The 21,456-nt window shown below is 43.1% G+C and overlaps 1 protein-coding gene, 1 long non-coding RNA gene and 6 other non-coding genes across 8 annotated transcripts in view; 3 read left to right on the top strand and 5 right to left on the bottom strand.

Annotated features, from left to right (window-relative positions):
- Positions 1-21,456, top strand: part of LOC148680292 (uncharacterized) — a 790,608-nt gene that overhangs the window by 236,482 nt on the left and 532,670 nt on the right. The window lies entirely within an intron of this gene.
- The window catches only part of LOC141381693 (uncharacterized), an 835,171-nt gene that overhangs the window by 650,787 nt on the left and 162,928 nt on the right, over positions 1-21,456 (top strand). The gene's annotated exons all lie outside the window — the stretch shown is intronic.
- Positions 2,512-2,584, bottom strand: trnav-aac (transfer RNA valine (anticodon AAC)). Its single transcript has one exon. It is a non-coding gene; the product is annotated as a tRNA-Val (tRNA).
- On the bottom strand, positions 5,074-5,146 carry trnav-cac (transfer RNA valine (anticodon CAC)). Its single transcript has one exon. It is a non-coding gene; the product is annotated as a tRNA-Val (tRNA).
- On the bottom strand, positions 7,637-7,709 carry trnav-cac (transfer RNA valine (anticodon CAC)). The gene has a single exon. It is a non-coding gene; the product is annotated as a tRNA-Val (tRNA).
- On the bottom strand, positions 7,814-7,886 carry trnav-aac (transfer RNA valine (anticodon AAC)). Its single transcript has one exon. It is a non-coding gene; the product is annotated as a tRNA-Val (tRNA).
- On the top strand, positions 11,030-11,112 carry trnal-cag (transfer RNA leucine (anticodon CAG)). The gene has a single exon. It is a non-coding gene; the product is annotated as a tRNA-Leu (tRNA).
- On the bottom strand, positions 14,242-14,314 carry trnav-aac (transfer RNA valine (anticodon AAC)). The gene has a single exon. It is a non-coding gene; the product is annotated as a tRNA-Val (tRNA).

Genomic DNA, 21,456 nt, shown 5'->3' with positions numbered 1-21,456 from the left:
TGTATGTATATAATCTGCTTGTAGACTTGCATACCATTAGAAGAATTACCATATCACAAGAACTGGATAAGTTATATAGTTACCAGGTTTGGGTCAGGGGTTAACCTAGGTGGAAATTGAGGTCAGGGGTTAACCTAGGTGGAATTTGTGTAATATATGGAGAACAAAGGAAAACAACGGATGTAAAAGGGTATTTAAATAAGCCAAGAACAGGAGTGAGGCAGAATTTTTCAGACAGAGATGCTACTGGGGGTCTCCTGAAAGTTCTCCTTTGTTGTCGACAATAAAGTATATTCTTCTGATATTCATAACCTCCAGACTGAGTTTGATTTAGTAAGAGATAAACCAAGAAAACCACTACACGTACTTCAGATTTCACTCCTTTAATTGTCAATCCATTGTCTATTAAAATTTCGGTGTCAGCTTCAGTCTCCATTGTTACTTCATACTCCCTTTGTTTGTTTGGGTCTCACCGCCAGCATTCTTCCTTCTCCAATCAGCTCCGTGACTGCTTTGGTTATATCAAATCTTCTTGCATCTTTTACATTTTCTACTTCTACAGTTACTGTTGCTTCCTTTGTGCATACTCTTCTTTGTACCTCTTGCTTATCCTTACCTTTCTCACCTCTTCGTTGGCCGGGCTCTTCATTTTATTTATCTCTTTGTCTGTTGTCAAGTCCATTTTCTTTACCTCTCCGTCTATTATCCAGCCCATTTTCTTTATCCTTTCTTGCAAGTCCCTCCATTTCCATGTCGTTGCCGGGGAATCTGTCCATGATTAAAAATAAAACACACTACATAACCACCCTTCAGTCAGCAAAATGCTGCTGTTAGGTGGTTTTTAAAGACAAAAAGAAAACAAACAAACAAAAACACTCAAGGTCAATAAACAAAAAGGTAGACAAACAAAATGGGGAGAGCCTTTCTCTCCTTACTGCTGCCAACTCACTTCCTGTTTGCTCTATAGCCCCCTCAGGGTGGTGTGGCCGTAAGCAATGACAGCTGTCAAGTGTTGGCTATTGAAACTAGGCGCAGCCCCAGGAGGCGAGCACAGATTAGCTGCCTGCAGCGCCAATGAGCTGGACAGCCGGAGCTGGGCAAGCTGTGAAGCACCAGATTCCATGTCACGGTACTGCGGTGTGGCTCCCAGGAGACAGCTCCTGCCAAGCTTGCATGTCAGGATGGCCGAGCGGTCTAAGGCGCTGCGTTCAGGTCGCAGTCTCCCCTGGAGGCGTTGGTTCGAATCCCACTTCTGACAAACCGAGCCTGCGGCAGTGCGCTCAGGCTGAATTCTTTAACTCTCTGCCCCCATGTCCGAATGATACAGTAACACTGACAAAGTGCCGCATCACGCGGGCTTTAATGCAAGTGCACTGAAAGGGGATCAAAAGAATTGTCCTGGGATGGTGTTGCTTTTTAAGGTTTGCAGGGCATTTTTTTCGTCAAATCCTCGTACAACGTCAAGTCATGACATTTGACAGATCCATGCCCTTGTATCGTGGATCATCCAGTGAGCAGAGAGCCAATTGAGAATGTGCGTAAAAGCAAATCTGAATGTTTCCGCCCAGTTGCTAACAGGAGACCCTCCGCTTGTAAAGCCATCGTGATAACCACAGGAGCCTCCGGTTAGGGTGAGAGCACTGTCTTGTGGTGACAGCGCAGAGAGACGGAAAGTCACTTTCCACAATGTTTTCATTCAATGTTCTACGCTGGTGGAATCACCTTCCCATTCCCACTCGGATTACGGATACACCGGTGTCCTTCAAACGACAGCTAACACCCATCTCTTCAGAGTACACCCGAACCCCGGTGAATATCCCTCTCTCTAAAGAAAACGAAACTCCTACTCCAGCACTAAATTCTCTGAGCACAAACAAATTACTTGGAATAAATAGCCCTTTTTCGTATGCATTGCCTCGTCTTGTTGAATACCTCCACTATTGTATGTCGCTTTGGACAAAAGTGTCCGCTAATTGTATGCTTCCGCCCAGTTTCGAACAGGAGACCTTTAGCGTGTAATGCAAACATGATAAACACTACACTACGGAAACCAATAGGCCAGTGCTGCTTCAAGTATTTATAGTCTTTTTTTATAGAGCTGTCTTGTACGGTCTGCACCGTGAAGGGCCAGCAAACGCACTGGCCACCTGCTCATGCACAACACAAAGCTAAAAGAAATCAGATTCTACGCAAGTTTGCGACACCGCGAGGGGCGGTAAACACTGAGCTGAATTCAAACTTCTAGCCTCACACCGCTCTGCAGAAAGAATGTTTTCAGTGAACGTCAGTACTCAACAGAAGCCTGATTTGACAATTGTCATAAAAGCCAGAGGTTGTTTTCGCCCAGTTTCGAACTGGGGACCTTTCGCGTGTGAGGCGAACGTGATAACCACTACACTACGGAAACCTTCAGGCAGATCGAGCTGATAACCCTTTTTGATTGGGTGCCTGTTGACGATCATTGCTGGTGCGGCAATGGATGCTATTATTTTCTCGCCAAAAGAAGAGCACTGTTTCTGCTCGGTTTCGAACCGAGGACCTTTCGCGTGTTAGGCGAACGTGATGACCACTACACTACAGAAACCCCACAAGTGCTTTCACCAGCGAAGTTAGGCCTGCAAGGATAAAACAAGGCGTACGCGTTGGTCAATCGAGCGGACAAAGCCAACTCGGCGTCACAAGCTCCCTGCAGGTATTAGGGCCAATTTACAATCCGGGCCCGACACAGCTGTACAGGTCCTTGCGAAATGTCCCCTTTCGTCACATTTGAAGCACCTGAATTCTGGGCGTTCCTTCATCACATTTTCTGAGCTCATGCATAGTCGACAGGTTTTTACCTGATTGGTGTGCATGACTCTAAAGTGCTGTGGCGCTTCCGCCGTCTCGATTTTGGTACTGTATGGTAAGGAGACCATCTCTTCCGGAAATCTGTTTTTTACAAACCTTGTTCCATCTTCTATGTTTGTGCCAGGATACAATCTTCTTTTAATTTTAGATATGGGAAAAACTCCCCATCTCTCTAGCTTGCTTAACATTTCTTCATTTGCTAGGTAAACAGGCAGATGCTTGAACGAAACAACATAGTCTCTGTTTTGTAACCTCCGTACTTCAGATTTCACTCCTTTAATTGTCAATCCATTGTCTATTAAAATTTCGGTGTCAGCTTCAGTCTCCATTGTTACTTCATACTCCCTTTGTTTGTTTGGGTCTCACCGCCAGCATTCTTCCTTCTCCAATCAGCTCCGTGACTGCTTTGGTTATATCAAATCTTCTTGCATCTTTTACATTTTCTACTTCTACAGTTACTGTTGCTTCCTTTGTGCATACTCTTCTTTGTACCTCTTGCTTATCCTTACCTTTCTCACCTCTTCGTTGGCCGGGCTCTTCATTTTATTTATCTCTTTGTCTGTTGTCAAGTCCATTTTCTTTACCTCTCCGTCTATTATCCAGCCCATTTTCTTTATCCTTTCTTGCAAGTCCCTCCATTTCCATGTCGTTGCCGGGGAATCTGTCCATGATTAAAAATAAAACACACTACATAACCACCCTTCAGTCAGCAAAATGCTGCTGTTAGGTGGTTTTTAAAGACAAAAAGAAAACAAACAAACAAAAACACTCAAGGTCAATAAACAAAAAGGTAGACAAACAAAATGGGGAGAGCCTTTCTCTCCTTACTGCTGCCAACTCACTTCCTGTTTGCTCTATAGCCCCCTCAGGGTGGTGTGGCCGTAAGCAATGACAGCTGTCAAGTGTTGGCTATTGAAACTAGGCGCAGCCCCAGGAGGCGAGCACAGATTAGCTGCCTGCAGCGCCAATGAGCTGGACAGCCGGAGCTGGGCAAGCTGTGAAGCACCAGATTCCATGTCACGGTACTGCGGTGTGGCTCCCAGGAGACAGCTCCTGCCAAGCTTGCATGTCAGGATGGCCGAGCGGTCTAAGGCGCTGCGTTCAGGTCGCAGTCTCCCCTGGAGGCGTGGGTTTGAATCCCACTTCTGACAAACCGAGCCTGCGGCAGTGCGCTCAGGCTGAATTCTTTAACTCTCTGCCCCATGTCCGAATGATACAGTAACACTGACAAAGTGCCGCATCACGCAGGCTTTAATGCAAGTGCACTGAAAGGGGATCAAAAGAATTGTCCTGGGATGGTGTTGCTTTTTAAGGTTTGCAGGGCATTTTTTTCGTCAAATCCTCGTACAACGTCAAGTCATGACATTTGACAGATCCATGCCCTTGTATCGTGGATCATCCAGTGAGCAGAGAGCCAATTGAGAATGTGCGTAAAAGCAAATCTGAATGTTTCCGCCCAGTTGCTAACAGGAGACCCTCCGCTTGTAAAGCCATCGTGATAACCACAGGAGCCTCCGGTTAGGGTGAGAGCACTGTCTTGTGGTGCCAGAGCAGAGAGACGGAAAGTCACTTTCCACAATGTTTTCATTCAATGTTCTACGCTGGTGGAATCACCTTCCCATTCCCACTCGGATTACGGATACACCGGTGTCCTTCAAACGACAGCTAACACCCATCTCTTCAGAGTACACCCGAACCCCGGTGAATATCCCTCTCTCTAAAGAAAACGAAACTCCTACTCCAGCACTAAATTCTCTGAGCACAAACAAATTACTTGGAATAAATAGCCCTTTTTCGTATGCATTGCCTCGTCTTGTTGAATACCTCCACTATTGTATGTCGCTTTGGACAAAAGTGTCCGCTAATTGTATGCTTCCGCCCAGTTTCGAACAGGAGACCTTTAGCGTGTAATGCAAACATGATAAACACTACACTACGGAAACCAATAGGCCAGTGCTGCTTCAAGTATTTATAGTCTTTTTTTATAGAGCTGTCTTGTACGGTCTGCACCGTGAAGGGCCAGCAAACGCACTGGCCACCTGCTCATGCACAACACAAAGCTAAAAGAAATCAGATTCTACGCAAGTTTGCGACACCGCGAGGGGCGGTAAACACTGAGCTGAATTCAAACTTCTAGCCTCACACCGCTCTGCAGAAAGAATGTTTTCAGTGAATGTCAGTACTCAACAGAAGCCTGATTTGACAATTGTCATAAAAGCCAGAGGTTGTTTCCGCCCAGTATTGAACTGGGGACCTTTCGCGTGTGAGGCGAACGTGATAACCACTACACTACAGAAACCCCACAAGTGCTTTCACCAGCGAAGTTAGGCCTGCAAGGATAAAACAAGGCGTACGCGTTGGTCAATCGAGCGGACAAAGCCAACTCGGCGTCACAAGCTCCCTGCAGGTATTAGGGCCAATTTACAATCCGGGCCCGACACAGCTGTACAGGTCCTTGCGAAATGTCCCCTTTCGTCACATTTGAAGCACCTGAATTCTGGGCGTTCCTTCATCACATTTTCTGAGCTCATGCATAGTCGACAGGTTTTTACCTGATTGGTGTGCATGACTCTAAAGTGCTGTGGCGCTTCCGCCGTCTCGATTTTGGTACTGTATGGTAAGGAGACCATCTCTTCCGGAAATCTGTTTTTTACAAACCTTGTTCCATCTTCTATGTTTGTGCCAGGATACAATCTTCTTTTAATTTTAGATATGGGGAAAACTCCCCATCTCTCTAGCTTGCTTAACATTTCTTCATTTGCTAGGTAAACAGGCAGATGCTTGAACGAAACAACATAGTCTCTGTTTTGTAACCTCCGTACTTCAGATTTCACTCCTTTAATTGTCAATCCATTGTCTATTAAAATTTCGGTGTCAGCTTCAGTCTCCATTGTTACTTCATACTCCCTTTGTTTGTTTGGGTCTCACCGCCAGCATTCTTCCTTCTCCAATCAGCTCCGTGACTGCTTTGGTTATATCAAATCTTCTTGCATCTTTTACATTTTCTACTTCTACAGTTACTGTTGCTTCCTTTGTGCATACTCTTCTTTGTACCTCTTGCTTATCCTTACCTTTCTCACCTCTTCGTTGGCCGGGCTCTTCATTTTATTTATCTCTTTGTCTGTTGTCAAGTCCATTTTCTTTACCTCTCCGTCTATTATCCAGCCCATTTTCTTTATCCTTTCTTGCAAGTCCCTCCATTTCCATGTCGTTGCCGGGGAATCTGTCCATGATTAAAAATAAAACACACTACATAACCACCCTTCAGTCAGCAAAATGCTGCTGTTAGGTGGTTTTTAAAGACAAAAAGAAAACAAACAAACAAAAACACTCAAGGTCAATAAACAAAAAGGTAGACAAACAAAATGGGGAGAGCCTTTCTCTCCTTACTGCTGCCAACTCACTTCCTGTTTGCTCTATAGCCCCCTCAGGGTGGTGTGGCCGTAAGCAATGACAGCTGTCAAGTGTTGGCTATTGAAACTAGGCGCAGCCCCAGGAGGCGAGCACAGATTAGCTGCCTGCAGCGCCAATGAGCTGGACAGCCGGAGCTGGGCAAGCTGTGAAGCACCAGATTCCATGTCACGGTACTGCGGTGTGGCTCCCAGGAGACAGCTCCTGCCAAGCTTGCATGTCAGGATGGCCGAGCGGTCTAAGGCGCTGCGTTCAGGTCGCAGTCTCCCCTGGAGGCGTTGGTTCGAATCCCACTTCTGACAAACCGAGCCTGCGGCAGTGCGCTCAGGCTGAATTCTTTAACTCTCTGCCCCCATGTCCGAATGATACAGTAACACTGACAAAGTGCCGCATCACGCGGGCTTTAATGCAAGTGCACTGAAAGGGGATCAAAAGAATTGTCCTGGGATGGTGTTGCTTTTTAAGGTTTGCAGGGCATTTTTTTCGTCAAATCCTCGTACAACGTCAAGTCATGACATTTGACAGATCCATGCCCTTGTATCGTGGATCATCCAGTGAGCAGAGAGCCAATTGAGAATGTGCGTAAAAGCAAATCTGAATGTTTCCGCCCAGTTGCTAACAGGAGACCCTCCGCTTGTAAAGCCATCGTGATAACCACAGGAGCCTCCGGTTAGGGTGAGAGCACTGTCTTGTGGTGCCAGCGCAGAGAGACGGAAAGTCACTTTCCACAATGTTTTCATTCAATGTTCTACGCTGGTGGAATCACCTTCCCATTCCCACTCGGATTACGGATACACCGGTGTCCTTCAAACGACAGCTAACACCCATCTCTTCAGAGTACACCCGAACCCCGGTGAATATCCCTCTCTCTAAAGAAAACGAAACTCCTACTCCAGCACTAAATTCTCTGAGCACAAACAAATTACTTGGAATAAATAGCCCTTTTTCGTATGCATTGCCTCGTCTTGTTGAATACCTCCACTATTGTATGTCGCTTTGGACAAAAGTGTCCGCTAATTGTATGCTTCCGCCCAGTTTCGAACAGGAGACCTTTAGCGTGTAATGCAAACATGATAAACACTACACTACGGAAACCAATAGGCCAGTGCTGCTTCAAGTATTTATAGTCTTTTTTTATAGAGCTGTCTTGTACGGTCTGCACCGTGAAGGGCCAGCAAACGCACTGGCCACCTGCTCATGCACAACACAAAGCTAAAAGAAATCAGATTCTACGCAAGTTTGCGACACCGCGAGGGGCGGTAAACACTGAGCTGAATTCAAACTTCTAGCCTCACACCGCTCTGCAGAAAGAATGTTTTCAGTGAACGTCAGTACTCAACAGAAGCCTGATTTGACAATTGTCATAAAAGCCAGAGGTTGTTTCCGCCCAGTTTCGAACTGGGGACCTTTCGCGTGTGAGGCGAACGTGATAACCACTACACTACGGAAACCTTCAGGCAGATCGAGCTGATAACCCTTTTTGATTGGGTGCCTGTCGACGATCACTGCTGGTGCAGCAGTGGATGCTATTATTTTCTCGCCAAAAGAAGAGCACTGTTTCTGCTCGGTTTCGAACCGAGGACCTTTCGCGTGTTAGGCGAACGTGATGACCACTACACTACAGAAACCCCACAAGTGCTTTCACCAGCGAAGTTAGGCCTGCAAGGATAAAACATGGCGTACGCGTTGGTCAATCGAGCGGACAAAGCCAACTCGGCGTCACAAGCTCCCTGCAGGTATTAGGGCCAATTTACAATCCGGGCCCGACACAGCTGTACAGGTCCTTGCGAAATGTCCCCTTTCGTCACATTTGAAGCACCTGAATTCTGGGCGTTCCTTCATCACATTTTCTGAGCTCATGCATAGTCGACAGGTTTTTACCTGATTGGTGTGCATGACTCTAAAGTGCTGTGGCGCTTCCGCCGTCTCGATTTTGGTACTGTATGGTAAGGAGACCATCTCTTCCGGAAATCTGTTTTTTACAAACCTTGTTCCATCTTCTATGTTTGTGCCAGGATACAATCTTCTTTTAATTTTAGATATGGGGAAAACTCCCCATCTCTCTAGCTTGCTTAACATTTCTTCATTTGCTAGGTAAACAGGCAGATGCTTGAACGAAACAACATAGTCTCTGTTTTGTAACCTCCGTACTTCAGATTTCACTCCTTTAATTGTCAATCCATTGTCTATTAAAATTTCGGTGTCAGCTTCAGTCTCCATTGTTACTTCATACTCCCTTTGTTTGTTTGGGTCTCACCGCCAGCATTCTTCCTTCTCCAATCAGCTCCGTGACTGCTTTGGTTACATCAAATCTTCTTGCATCTTTTACATTTTCTACTTCTACAGTTACTGTTGCTTCCTTTGTGCATACTCTTCTTTGTACCTCTTGCTTATCCTTACCTTTCTCACCTCTTCGTTGGCCGGGCTCTTCATTTTATTTATCTCTTTGTCTGTTGTCAAGTCCATTTTCTTTACCTCTCCGTCTATTATCCAGCCCATTTTCTTTATCCTTTCTTGCAAGTCCCTCCATTTCCATGTCGTTGCCGGGGAATCTGTCCATGATTAAAAATAAAACACACTACATAACCACCCTTCAGTCAGCAAAATGCTGCTGTTAGGTGGTTTTTAAAGACAAAAAGAAAACAAACAAACAAAAACACTCAAGGTCAATAAACAAAAAGGTAGACAAACAAAATGGGGAGAGCCTTTCTCTCCTTACTGCTGCCAACTCACTTCCTGTTTGCTCTATAGCCCCCTCAGGGTGGTGTGGCCGTAAGCAATAGCCGCGTTTCCACTATCGCGCCCAAAGCGAGCGAGCCAGGGCGAGCCAAGGCCAGTGGGGTTTCCACTGTCACTTCCGGGGCCTAATCGGGCCAAAGCGGGGCTTTCTTGGGGCCAGCGGCCGGCCTTTTTCGGCCCGCCGAATACCTTGGGCCAAGGAGGGCCAGCTGGGGCTTCGGGGCGGAGTAAAAGAAGAGGCGGGCAGTTTTCTGATCGCACACAAGTACATGCGCCAAACAAATAAAGAAATAAGGGAAAGAAAACATCTAGCCTTATAGTCTGGGGTCTTTTTGCGTATGATCACTCTTATGTTTCCCTTTTAAATGTAAGGCTGCTGCATAAAATAATAAAGTAGTTTAATTTATAGTGACGTTTTTTGCTGCGTCCTCCTTTATGTTTCAATAACGCATAATAATCTTTACACCATATTAAAAACACAGCAGACAGTAAAGGTTTTCGAGAGTTTTTGTCAAGTTTAAAATGTTTGTTTGTTTGTGCACGTTTAGATGCCTGTCTGTGTGTGTGAGACCGGGAAAAAGCGCTCCTTCACAGCTCTGTTATGCCGCGAGCGGCTTTTTTCATTATTTATTTTGGAGATAATACACATATAAATACAACAGAAAGACTTAAACTTAACAAAATACGTGCCCACTTTCGTAGACTTTAAACAATATATTGTCATATCTTGATAAAATAGCCTAAGGTAGCCTATATTGAAATATAATTTAAAGAATTACAAATATCGGATATATAATCACATTAAATAAATAAACCAATATAAAATAAACAAAAGCTAGCTATAACAATGTAGGTAGCCTATATACAATACATAAATCAAACCGTTTTAAAGCCACATATAGCCTAACTTTCACTTTGCAAAGACCTGTCTGAAAAAAAAAAGATTTTCGATATTTTTTAAAAACAATAAACACCGGAGAAGGGTTTGAAATATTTATATAGAGTAAATATTTATATAAGTAAATATTTATAAAGTATTTGGATACGATGATATTAATCAAATCGCGCAAACAGAGCATTATTTGGGTGAGTGAAAGCAGAATCTCCTATACCTTTTTTTCTGTCACCCAGTCCTGCGCAGCACTCGCTGCTAAACGCATATGGGGGAAAGTCCAAACACAAAATGTGTTCTATATCCTCAAACAACTGTTTATGTTTTAATATGACGTGGTTAAATTTATAAATGAACTTTAAATGAGGAGTTTTAGTGAATAGCTGCCGAGCGCAACAAATATGGCTATATTTTATTAGGCTACTCGCTCTTGTGCTGAAAACTTAACACGACTTCTATCAAAACGAGGATGTTAAAAAATACATGCCATATCGAGTTATAAAGGAGAATTTCTGTGGCTTTATATTATGGATGTGTGCGCTCTCTGTGTTGGGTCCCTGCGTTAGTGGCGAGAGCACTCGATGCACAATGCCAGTCGGTCGGCGAGTAAACAAATGTAATGAATGGAAATACACAGGTCTGTGCGTATAGACATTTCATGTACCGCTGTACAGTAACGTGTCGTTTGTTTGTTTCGGTTGTCTTCATTTTAATGGTTTCGTTTCGTGATGATTTATGGTGTGCTTTATCTGCCTCATTCCCGCTGAAGTGGGCGGGTTGTGTGACGTTTGATTCGGGGACGTTCTGTGGGCGGTGTTTGCGTGACGCGCTGTGAGCTTTAGCCCGACAGTGGAAACGCGACATGATTTCAGCCTCATTTCTCAACCTCCCGGGCTATTGGCCCGCCCCGGCCCGATTAAAGCCCTGGCTCGCACTGGCCCGATAGTGGAAATGCGGCTAATGACAGCTGTCAAGTGTTGGCTATTGAAACTAGGCGCAGCCCCAGGAGGCGAGCACAGATTAGCTGCCTGCAGCGCCAATGAGCTGGACAGCCGGAGCTGGGCAAGCTGTGAAGCACCAGATTCCATGTCACGGTACTGCGGTGTGGCTCCCAGGAGACAGCTCCTGCCAAGCTTGCATGTCAGGATGGCCGAGCGGTCTAAGGCGCTGCGTTCAGGTCGCAGTCTCCCCTGGAGGCGTGGGTTCGAATCCCACTTCTGACAAACCGAGCCTGCGGCAGTGTGCTCAGGCTGAATTCTTTAACTCTCTGCCCCATGTCCGAATGATACAGTAACACTGACAAAGTGCCGCATCACGCGGGCTTTAATGCAAGTGCACTGAAAGGGGATCAAAAGAATTGTCCTGGGATGGTGTTGCTTTTTAAGGTTTGCAGGGCATTTTTTTCGTCAAATCCTCGTACAACGTCAAGTCATGACATTTGACAGATCCATGCAACTGGGGACCTTTCGCGTGTGAGGCGAACGTGATAACCACTACACTACGGAAACTTTCAGGCAAATCGAGCTGATAACCCTTTTTGATTGGGTGCCTGTCGACGATCACTGCTGGTGCGGCAGTGGATGCTATTATTTTCTCGCCAAAAGAAGAGCACTGTTTCTGCTCGGTTTCGAACCGAGGACCTTTCGCGTGTTAGGCAAACGTGATGACCACTACACTACAGAAACCCCACAAGTGCTTTCACCAGCGAAGTTAGGCCTGCAAGGATAAAACAAGGCGTACGCGTTGGTCAATCGAGCGGACAAAGCCAACTCGGCGTCACAAGCTCCCTGCAGGTATTAGGGCCAATTTACAATCCGGGCCCGACACAGCTGTACAGGTCCTTGCGAAATGTCCCCTTTCGTCACATTTGAAGCACCTGAATTCTGGGCGTTCCTTCATCACATTTTCTGAGCTCATGCATAGTCGACAGGTTTTTACCTGATTGGTGTGCATGACTCTAAAGTGCTGTGGCGCTTCCGCCGTCTCGATTTTGGTACTGTATGGTAAGGAGACCATCTCTTCCGGAAATCTGTTTTTTACAAACCTTGTTCCATCTTCTATGTTTGTGCCAGGATACAATCTTCTTTTAATTTTAGATATGGGGAAAACTCCCCATCTCTCTAGCTTGCTTAACATTTCTTCATTTGCTAGGTAAACAGGCAGATGCTTGAACGAAACAACATAGTCTCTGTTTTGTAACCTCCGTACTTCAGATTTCACTCCTTTAATTGTCAATCCATTGTCTATTAAAATTTCGGTGTCAGCTTCAGTCTCCATTGTTACTTCATACTCCCTTTGTTTGTTTGGGTCTCACCGCCAGCATTCTTCCTTCTCCAATCAGCTCCGTGACTGCTTTGGTTATATCAAATCTTCTTGCATCTTTTACATTTTCTACTTCTACAGTTACTGTTGCTTCCTTTGTGCATACTCTTCTTTGTACCTCTTGCTTATCCTTACCTTTCTCACCTCTTCGTTGGCCGGGCTCTTCATTTTATTTATCTCTTTGTCTGTTGTCAAGTCCATTTTCTTTACCTCTCCGTCTATTATCCAGCCCATTTTCTTTATCCTTTCTTGCAAGTCCCTCCATTTCCATGTCGTTGCCGGGGAATCTGTCCATGATTAAAAATAAAACACACTACATAACCACCCTTCAGTCAGCAAAATGCTGCTGTTAGGTGGTTTTTAAAGACAAAAAGAAAACAAACAAACAAAAACACTCAAGGTCAATAAACAAAAAGGTAGACAAACAAAATGGGGAGAGCCTTTCTCTCCTTACTGCTGCCAACTCACTTCCTGTTTGCTCTATAGCCCCCTCAGGGTGGTGTGGCCGTAAGCAATGACAGCTGTCAAGTGTTGGCTATTGAAACTAGGCGCAGCCCCAGGAGGCGAGCACAGATTAGCTGCCTGCAGCGCCAATGAGCTGGACAGCCGGAGCTGGGCAAGCTGTGAAGCACCAGATTCCATGTCACGGTACTGCGGTGTGGCTCCCAAGAGACAGCTCCTGCCAAGCTTGCATGTCAGGATGGCCGAGCGGTCTAAGGCGCTGCGTTCAGGTCGCAGTCTCCCCTGGAGGCGTTGGTTCGAATCCCACTTCTGACAAACCGAGCCTGCGGCAGTGCGCTCAGGCTGAATTCTTTAACTCTCTGCCCCCATGTCCGAATGATACAGTAACACTGACAAAGTGCCGCATCACGCGGGCTTTAATGCAAGTGCACTGAAAGGGGATCAAAAGAATTGTCCTGGGATGGTGTTGCTTTTTAAGGTTTGCAGGGCATTTTTTTCGTCAAATCCTCGTACAACGTCAAGTCATGACATTTGACAGATCCATGCCCTTGTATCGTGGATCATCCAGTGAGCAGAGAGCCAATTGAGAATGTGCGTAAAAGCAAATCTGAATGTTTCCGCCCAGTTGCTAACAGGAGACCCTCCGCTTGTAAAGCCATCGTGATAACCACAGGAGCCTCCGGTTAGGGTGAGAGCACTGTCTTGTGGTGCCAGCGCAGAGAGACGGAAAGTCACTTTCCACAATGTTTTCATTCAATGTTCTACGCTGGTGGAATCACCTTCCCATTCCCACTCGGATTACGGATACACTGGTGTCCTTCAAACGACAGCTAACACCCATCTCTTCAGAGTACACCCGAACCCCGGTGAATATCCCTCTCTCTAAAGAAAACGAAACTCCTACTCCAGCACTAAATTCTCTGAGCACAAACAAATTACTTGGAATAAATAGCCCTTTTTCGTATGCATTGCCTCGTCTTGTTGAATACCTCCACTATTGTATGTCGCTTTGGACAAAAGTGTCCGCTAATTGTATGCTTCCGCCCAGTTTCGAACAGGAGACCTTTAGCGTGTAATGCAAACATGATAAACACTACACTACGGAAACCAATAGGCCAGTGCTGCTTCAAGTATTTATAGTCTTTTTTTATAGAGCTGTCTTGTACGGTCTGCACCGTGAAGGGCCAGCAAACGCACTGGCCACCTGCTCATGCACAACACAAAGCTAAAAGAAATCAGATTCTACGCAAGTTTGCGACACCGCGAGGGGCGGTAAACACTGAGCTGAATTCAAACTTCTAGCCTCACACCGCTCTGCAGAAAGAATGTTTTCAGTGAACGTCAGTACTCAACAGAAGCCTGATTTGACAATTGTCATAAAAGCCAGAGGTTGTTTTCGCCCAGTTTCGAACTGGGGACCTTTCGCGTGTGAGGCGAACGTGATAACCACTACACTACGGAAACCTTCAGGCAGATCGAGCTGATAACCCTTTTTGATTGGGTGCCTGTTGACGATCATTGCTGGTGCGGCAGTGGATGCTATTATTTTCTCGCCAAAAGAAGAGCACTGTTTCTGCTCGGTTTTGAACCGAGGACCTTTCGCGTGTTAGGCGAACGTGATGACCACTACACTACAGAAACCCCACAAGTGCTTTCACCAGCGAAGTTAGGCCTGCAAGGATAAAACAAGGCGTACGCGTTGGTCAATCGAGCGGACAAAGCCAACTCGGCGTGACAAGCTCCCTGCAGGTATTAGGGCCAATTTACAATCCGGGCCCGACACAGCTGTACAGGTCCTTGCGAAATGTCCCCTTTCATCACATTTGAAGCACCTGAATTCTGGGCGTTCCTTCATCACATGTTCTGAGCTCATGCATAGTTGACAGGTTTTTACCTGATTGGTGTGCATGACTCTAAAGTGCTGTGGCCCTTCTGTCGTCTTGATCACATGTTTTTGGATTTGTCAGGGAAACCAGAGCACCCAGAGGAAACCCACACGAACATGGGGAGAACATGCAAACTCCACACAGAAAAACCAACTGACCCAGCTTAGGCTCGAACTAGTGACCTTCTTGCTGTAAGGCGAACATGCTACCCACTGCACCACCATGCAGCCACCATACACATTTTTTCCTAAAATGTATATATATTTTAAGTCTTAGCTCTGCAATTTAACTATTTTTGTGGCAAATATTTTTTCATTATCTTTCAAACAGTAGGCTGAAAAAAAACTAATTTTAGAATAACAATTAAATTGCCGGCAATGTGGTGGCGCTGAGGGTAGAACGTTCGCCTCACAGTAAGAAATTTGTTGGTTCGAGCCTCAGCTAGGTCAGGTGGCATTTCTGTGTGGAGTTTGCATGTTCTCCCTGTGTTTGTGTGGGTGTCCTCTGGGTGCTCTGGTTTCCTCCACAAATCCAAAGACATTTGGTACAGGTAAATTGAGTAGGCTCAAATATATATATGTGTGTGTGTTTGGATGTTTCCCAGTGATGCATTGCAGCTGGAAGGGCATCTGTTGTGTAAAACATGGATGGTGCTGGATAAGCTCTTGGGTTATTCCATTGTAGCAACTCCAGACTAATAAAGGGACTAAGCTGAAAAGAAAATTAATGAATTTAGTCGGAATTTAAAGGTTTTTGCATCTGATTTCAATATTATTATTTTTTTGGAATTGTAAGCTAAGCTTATTGTGCTGTAGGTTTTTGCTTCTACATTTTACCAACAGTAAACCGGAGCATTATTGAACAAAGAAACATACAAAAGAACCCTTCCTTTTCATTGATACAACCTTTATGCAAAAATCTCCAAAAATGAGCTCTCTACACTTTTGAGCGAACTCTGTTCATTTTCCTGGTGTGAAGCTGATTCTGTTAAATTGCTCCCTGTTCGCAAAGTACAGCTCTGCAATTGCAGCGAGCTGGGCCACTGCATTTTGAGAGACACCTTCTCTCTGGAACGCTCTGGTCATGGTTGCTCCACGTCTTGTCAGCTTTAAAAGCCTTTTGTAGCATGTATGACATCACAAACATTATTAGCTGAAAAACTATTTAAAACAATTAATACCTTCATGACCAAATAATTACAATGCAACCACCTATCGTAAGCCTAATGAGCACGCAAAATTATATAAGTATCAAATGCACATTTGTTTGTGTGTGTGTATGTGAGTGAAAGACAGCATGTAGTAGTGTGTGTAAGAGAGAGAGCCAGTACATGTTTATGAGAAAGCATGTAGAAGTGTGTGTGTGAGAGGGAGGGCTTATCTTTGTGAGTGAGAGCATGTACATGTGTCTGTGAGATGTCGATGTGTTTGTGTTGGCAACATTGTATCATTTACAGTCATGCTAAAAAAGTATTTCTGAATTGAATTGAGATAGAATGTAAGTGTGTGAGAGAGAGCATGTACAAGAGTGAGTGTGTTAGTGAGAGTGTGTACAAGTGTGTGTGTGTGTGTGTGTGAGTGAGACTAGTTAGTTAGTGTTGTGCTGAAATTTGATATGTCCTGAAAACTTGTCAGACCAAACAGTTATTTACTTTTTGGTTTTATTTATTTAATAAATATATATGGTATTTAAGCAAAGTTTTAGGGGAACTGGATATAATTATAAAGAATAATATTTTTTTTTACATAATATAATCATTTTTATTTTTTTATTTAATTTTAAATAATAATAGGCCTACACACACACACACACACACACACACACACACACACACACACACACACACACTCACAGTCTAAAAATTGATTATTAAGCATGTAATATACACCCAGTCTAAAGCATGTAGTTTCCAGAAGCACTCAAACTGCTCAAGGCTGAGCTAATGCTGAGGTTTCATCTTTGGGTAGAGACTCAATAATATCCATCTGCACAGTGTGACATCACATTCGACCGGCGTGCGCGTGTGTGTGTGTGGCTTTTTTTCTGTGTTAGTGGGTGAGGCCGCAGGTTTCAAATCTCCCGGGTTTGCGCACGCAACTACTTGTGTTTCGTAGATACAACATCATGAAACACCTAATGACTCGTTATCAAGACGACTCATTTGAAGCACTATGAGTCGACTCTTTTATAGATGAATCAACAGTTTTAAACATTGTACACTTACAGATTTAAGCCTTAGCTGCATATTTCACTTCACTTAGAGCTGTGTTACACACTACATGAAGGGCATTTTCAAAAAACCATAATATGGGCTCTTTAACAAAATAAATACACTATTTAAATAAAATAGAAATCAACAAGTAAAATAGAAGAAACTGTAGAACTATTATGGTTATAAACAATATAAATACACACACATGTGAAGGTCCATCTATTAGTCCCATGACGGAACTAACAGCAAGGGTGAAGGTTAAATGCGTTGAAGCCTTTTAGCACATGTGAAAAGAAATATTTTTGTTCTTTATAATTTATTTTAATTTGTTTCTAGCTCTGAATTTTAATCTGACTCCAATTTATAATAATTTTAGATTTAGATTAATCTAATTCAAGCTGATTACCTTATAGGTTGTGATAAGGTCTAATTTAGATTGATTAACCTAATAAATCCTTATATTCAATTAATGTTTCATCGTTTACTCAAAGTCGCTTAGAGTCAGTATGCTGGCCAGTTTCATCTGCTCACGGACATATCTTCGCCAGTTCCGATTCTTAGCAGATAAGCTAATTTCCTTTAAGTAATAATAGGCTGCCCCATGCTTGCTCATACTTAAAGAAAGTTTGATTCAGCCCCTAGATGATATCATACCCCTAGATTATATCATCAGTGATTGTCAGAAATCAACAAGTCTCTAATGCTGTGCCCATGCTCCATCCATTGTGCCTAAATAGATGACTAATCCTGGTTGTAGGCTGCGGAAACGTCAGCCTAAACAATCTACTACATTTAAATGATTTCGGGAGATATTAGAGTTAAACAAGAATTTTACATTTATTTGTCAGGAAAAGATTTTCCATTGCAGTTCACATAATTAAACAAAATAAGCCAATCAAGATTGTACAACATCAATTACTCAAAGATACATTTAAGAGTTAAAGAGGAATACCTGAACATGTGAAACACATTGCAGCATATAAGTCCTGATGCAGAGCTCAGAGACTCACAACCTGCAATGGGGTATCCAGTTTACAGGATCCCAAGGACACTTCTGCACCCTTTGCCTAAATACTCAAATCATCATAAATTCAAGACAATAAAAGCTTCACCAAGACTCTTGCCTGGTCATGAGTTGATGCGAAGACCATTTTGCCTGGAGTGGAGCATCTGGCAAAGATCTTATCAAAGTCAAAACCCAAGTTAACTCATATAAAGGAGATTGTAAAATATTACAGTGAAATTACTTTACCAATCACACAGAGACATTTAAAATCACACCAAACATGAATAAAAAGCCACAGATACACCGTATTAAGAATTTAAACATTCGGTGTGGAATGTGAGTGAGCTGCTCTGGTGGAGAAGGTAAAGTCCAGGGCAAAGAGGCCGACTAAGGATGCATGATCGAGACAACCTGAACAACTGCTTTTCTAGCTGATCTTCTTCTCACATTAGAAAGTTTATTGTTTTAGTGACTGACCATTCTCATGGTCTTGTCTCGCGTGGAGTTCCATAACAGTTTGCAGATTTTAATATTATGGAGAGATATAGCCATCCTTACATTATTATGTGCATATCTAATCGTAAACTGTAGTTCCACTGTACACTGCAACGAGAACCTCAGTCAATAATATTTATGTAAAACTGAATTTTTGTTGCATCATATGATTATATTTTAAACTTTTCATAAAATCATCAAACAATGTGAACTTAAATAGCATTTTCTAACAAATAAAAGAAGTTCTGTCCTATTTTCACTAAGTTATTGTTACTTTTTTCCTACTGGATATGTGGTTTATATCTAGTATATATATATATTGATTTGTCTATTTGCTGGCTTGCTATCAGAAAACAAACACTAAGCTAGGGGATAGATTAATTAAATTCTACAATTACAAGTGATTTGTAATTTGTTCTTTTATACCCCATTTTTGTTTGATAATGTTTTTCTATGCAGACTTTATGTATTGGTCTAATATTTGTATAAAGATAGTTTGCATTTGCATTTACTCATTTAGCATCTTTTATCCTGCGACAACAAGTAATGACACAAGAAGAAACAGACTCAGCCTACCAAAGGTTCAGAGCTTGTGTTTTTAAATGCTAACAAACCTTAAGCCAAGTCCAACAAGTAAAGCCACACAATGTTGTTTTAAAGCTTATTTAATTTTATTTTTTTTTTAAATGCACTGTTCTATTCTCAAGTCTCAAGTCAATGTTTATAAAACAATAAACAACAATTAAACAGTGTTTAAGTGTCTAATGCTGGCAGCATCATATGTTACAAAACTATTAACAAAGACTATTTGATTTATTAAATAACTCATCTCTTATGCTTCCCATCACTATTGAGTATGCAAAATTCTGTTGTACGCCACTGCGAAAAGGGGCGGGATTAAACAAGAAGATTAGACATGAATGGTTTCTTTCCAGTGTGGATCCTCATGTGTCGATTAAGGTTTGATTATTGGTTGAAACTCTTTCCACACTGAGTGCATGTGAATGGTTTCTCTTCAGTGTGGATCCTCATGTGTTGCTTAAAGTTTGATGATTGCCTGAAACTCTTCCCACACTGAGAGCATGTGAATGGTTTCTCTCCAGTGTGGATCCTCATGTGTTGATGAAGGTCTGATGAGCGGTTAAAACTTTTCCCACATTGAGTGCATTTGAATGGTTTCTCTCCAGTGTGGATCATCATGTGTGTATAAAGGTTTGATGATTGGTTGAAACTCTTCCCACACTGATTGCATGTGAATGGTTTCTCTCCAGTGTGGATCCTCATGTGAATCTTAAGATTGGTTTTTCTTCCAAAACTCTTTCCACACTGAGTGCAGGTGAAATGATTCTTGTCTCTCCTTTTCAAAATATCATCAGTCTGTAAATTATTTTTTTCCTCAATTTTGACATGATGTTCCTCCTCTTTACTCTCCTCATTCTCTTCAATTAGGTCTGAAAAAAAAACACTAGTTGTTATCAAGTCTTGAAAACTCTCATCAAAAGCTGAAAAGTGAAAAGACACTGGAAACATTGGCTACACACACTGTAATTTTGATGCACATTAAATGTAAAATAAATCAAATCATATTGTGTTTGGTCCATTAACGTGTACACAATTAAGCTGATTCAATTCAATTAATCTTATCTAGTGCTTTTACAATGTAAATTGTTTCAAAACCGCTTAACATAGAAGTTATAGTTTATGGATATGCATGAACTCTGCTGACATGGTTCCGGTAGAATATCAGTCAGGTTCTTTATGTCCGCATTGCGCGTTCTACAGCAAAAATTAAATTTTGCGGCGAAACCTAAACGCATCAGAGGATGGCAAAGAAGGGAGATTTACTCTTAAATAGATGAGGATCTAGTGCCAGTGAATATCCAGCATCATGAACACTATTATTGTTCAGTTCCAGAACCCACAATAGTTTTTTAATACACCAGATCAGTCTGACAGTCTCCGTGAAGAGGTGGAATCACTAAAAGAAGACTGCTTCGATGCTGCTTTTAGTGCTGTTATAAGGTTCTAAAGGTACAGTTAAAAAATGATGTACTAGAATTTACATCATTTAGAATGTAATAGTCAAATAACAGTCTGAAACAAATGTGTCAAGCCCAAGTATTTATATGCAAAACCTAATCAGAGTACCCGAGGTACCGATGGGTGTTACGGCCCTGGATTACCATATGAGGGGTGCCAAACACACCGTGTGAAGTACTGCTCATCAGCACCAATCACCTATTGTGCAGTTCTATACACTGGAGACCTCTTTGGTCACTGAAACAGCTTTGGCTATCAGTAATGAAGACATTTCTACATTAGAAATATTGCCACCACACAGTGTTGGGCAGTAGCGTCGCTGCAAGTAGTGACGCTACTAGCTTATCTACATTTCTCAGTAGTGTGGTGGTAATGTCACTACTTTTTAAATTAAATAGCTTTTGTGTAGCAAAGCTATTATTTTAGTCAAGTAGCGTTCACACAAGCTACATTTACCGATCGCAGAATAATAAGTGACAGTACTGACAACCACGGAGCTGTGAGGCCGGTGTCTAGCCGATGAAACTAAATCCATAATGAGGCGAGAAAGACAATTTCTTTTTCTTCCTGTTTTACGGTGGTCAGGATTCTGTTTATCCAGAGTTAGGGTGCTTTCACACCTGTGAATCGATTCAGTTGTTCCGAAACAGAGATTAGAAATGTTACATTGTTGCTCTTTGCTCTTGGAGCGGTTCACTTTCACACTGCAAAGTTTCTAAACGGACCAAAAGAGCTAAAACAAGTCACGTGTGAGTAAACTCTCCTTGGTCAGTGTCAGGGTTTATTTTTGCAGCGTCCCGCTAAGCTGTCAGAAGAGGTGGTGGTTTGGTGGTGATTAACAGGGTGCGCACGCGTGACGTGTCTGAGGAGATATGCAGTGAGGAGAGGTGAGAAGGGTGCGCCACGATGCCTATTTGAGGACCGGGAGGGAGACGCAAGATTACCGGGAGATCATCACTCATTTGCGGGCATCCGGAGACTCGCGAAACTTCCCGCCCTACTCATAACTCTCTCTTCATATAGCCGTAAAATCGGATCGCTTTCTCACTGCAATCGAACCGCTCCAGGGTTCGTTTCAATCGAGCCGAGACCACCTCATTCAAGTGATCTCGGAGCGATTACTTTGGCGCGGAACAGAGCGCGA

Source organism: Danio rerio, chromosome 4, assembly GCF_052040795.2.
Source record: "Danio rerio strain M-AB ecotype USA chromosome 4, GRCz13ab, whole genome shotgun sequence".
In the NCBI taxonomy this organism is placed as follows: Eukaryota; Metazoa; Chordata; class Actinopteri; order Cypriniformes; family Danionidae; genus Danio; species Danio rerio.
The sequence above is the reverse complement of the archived record's forward strand: the minus strand, read 5'-3'. Positions and strand labels throughout refer to the sequence as shown.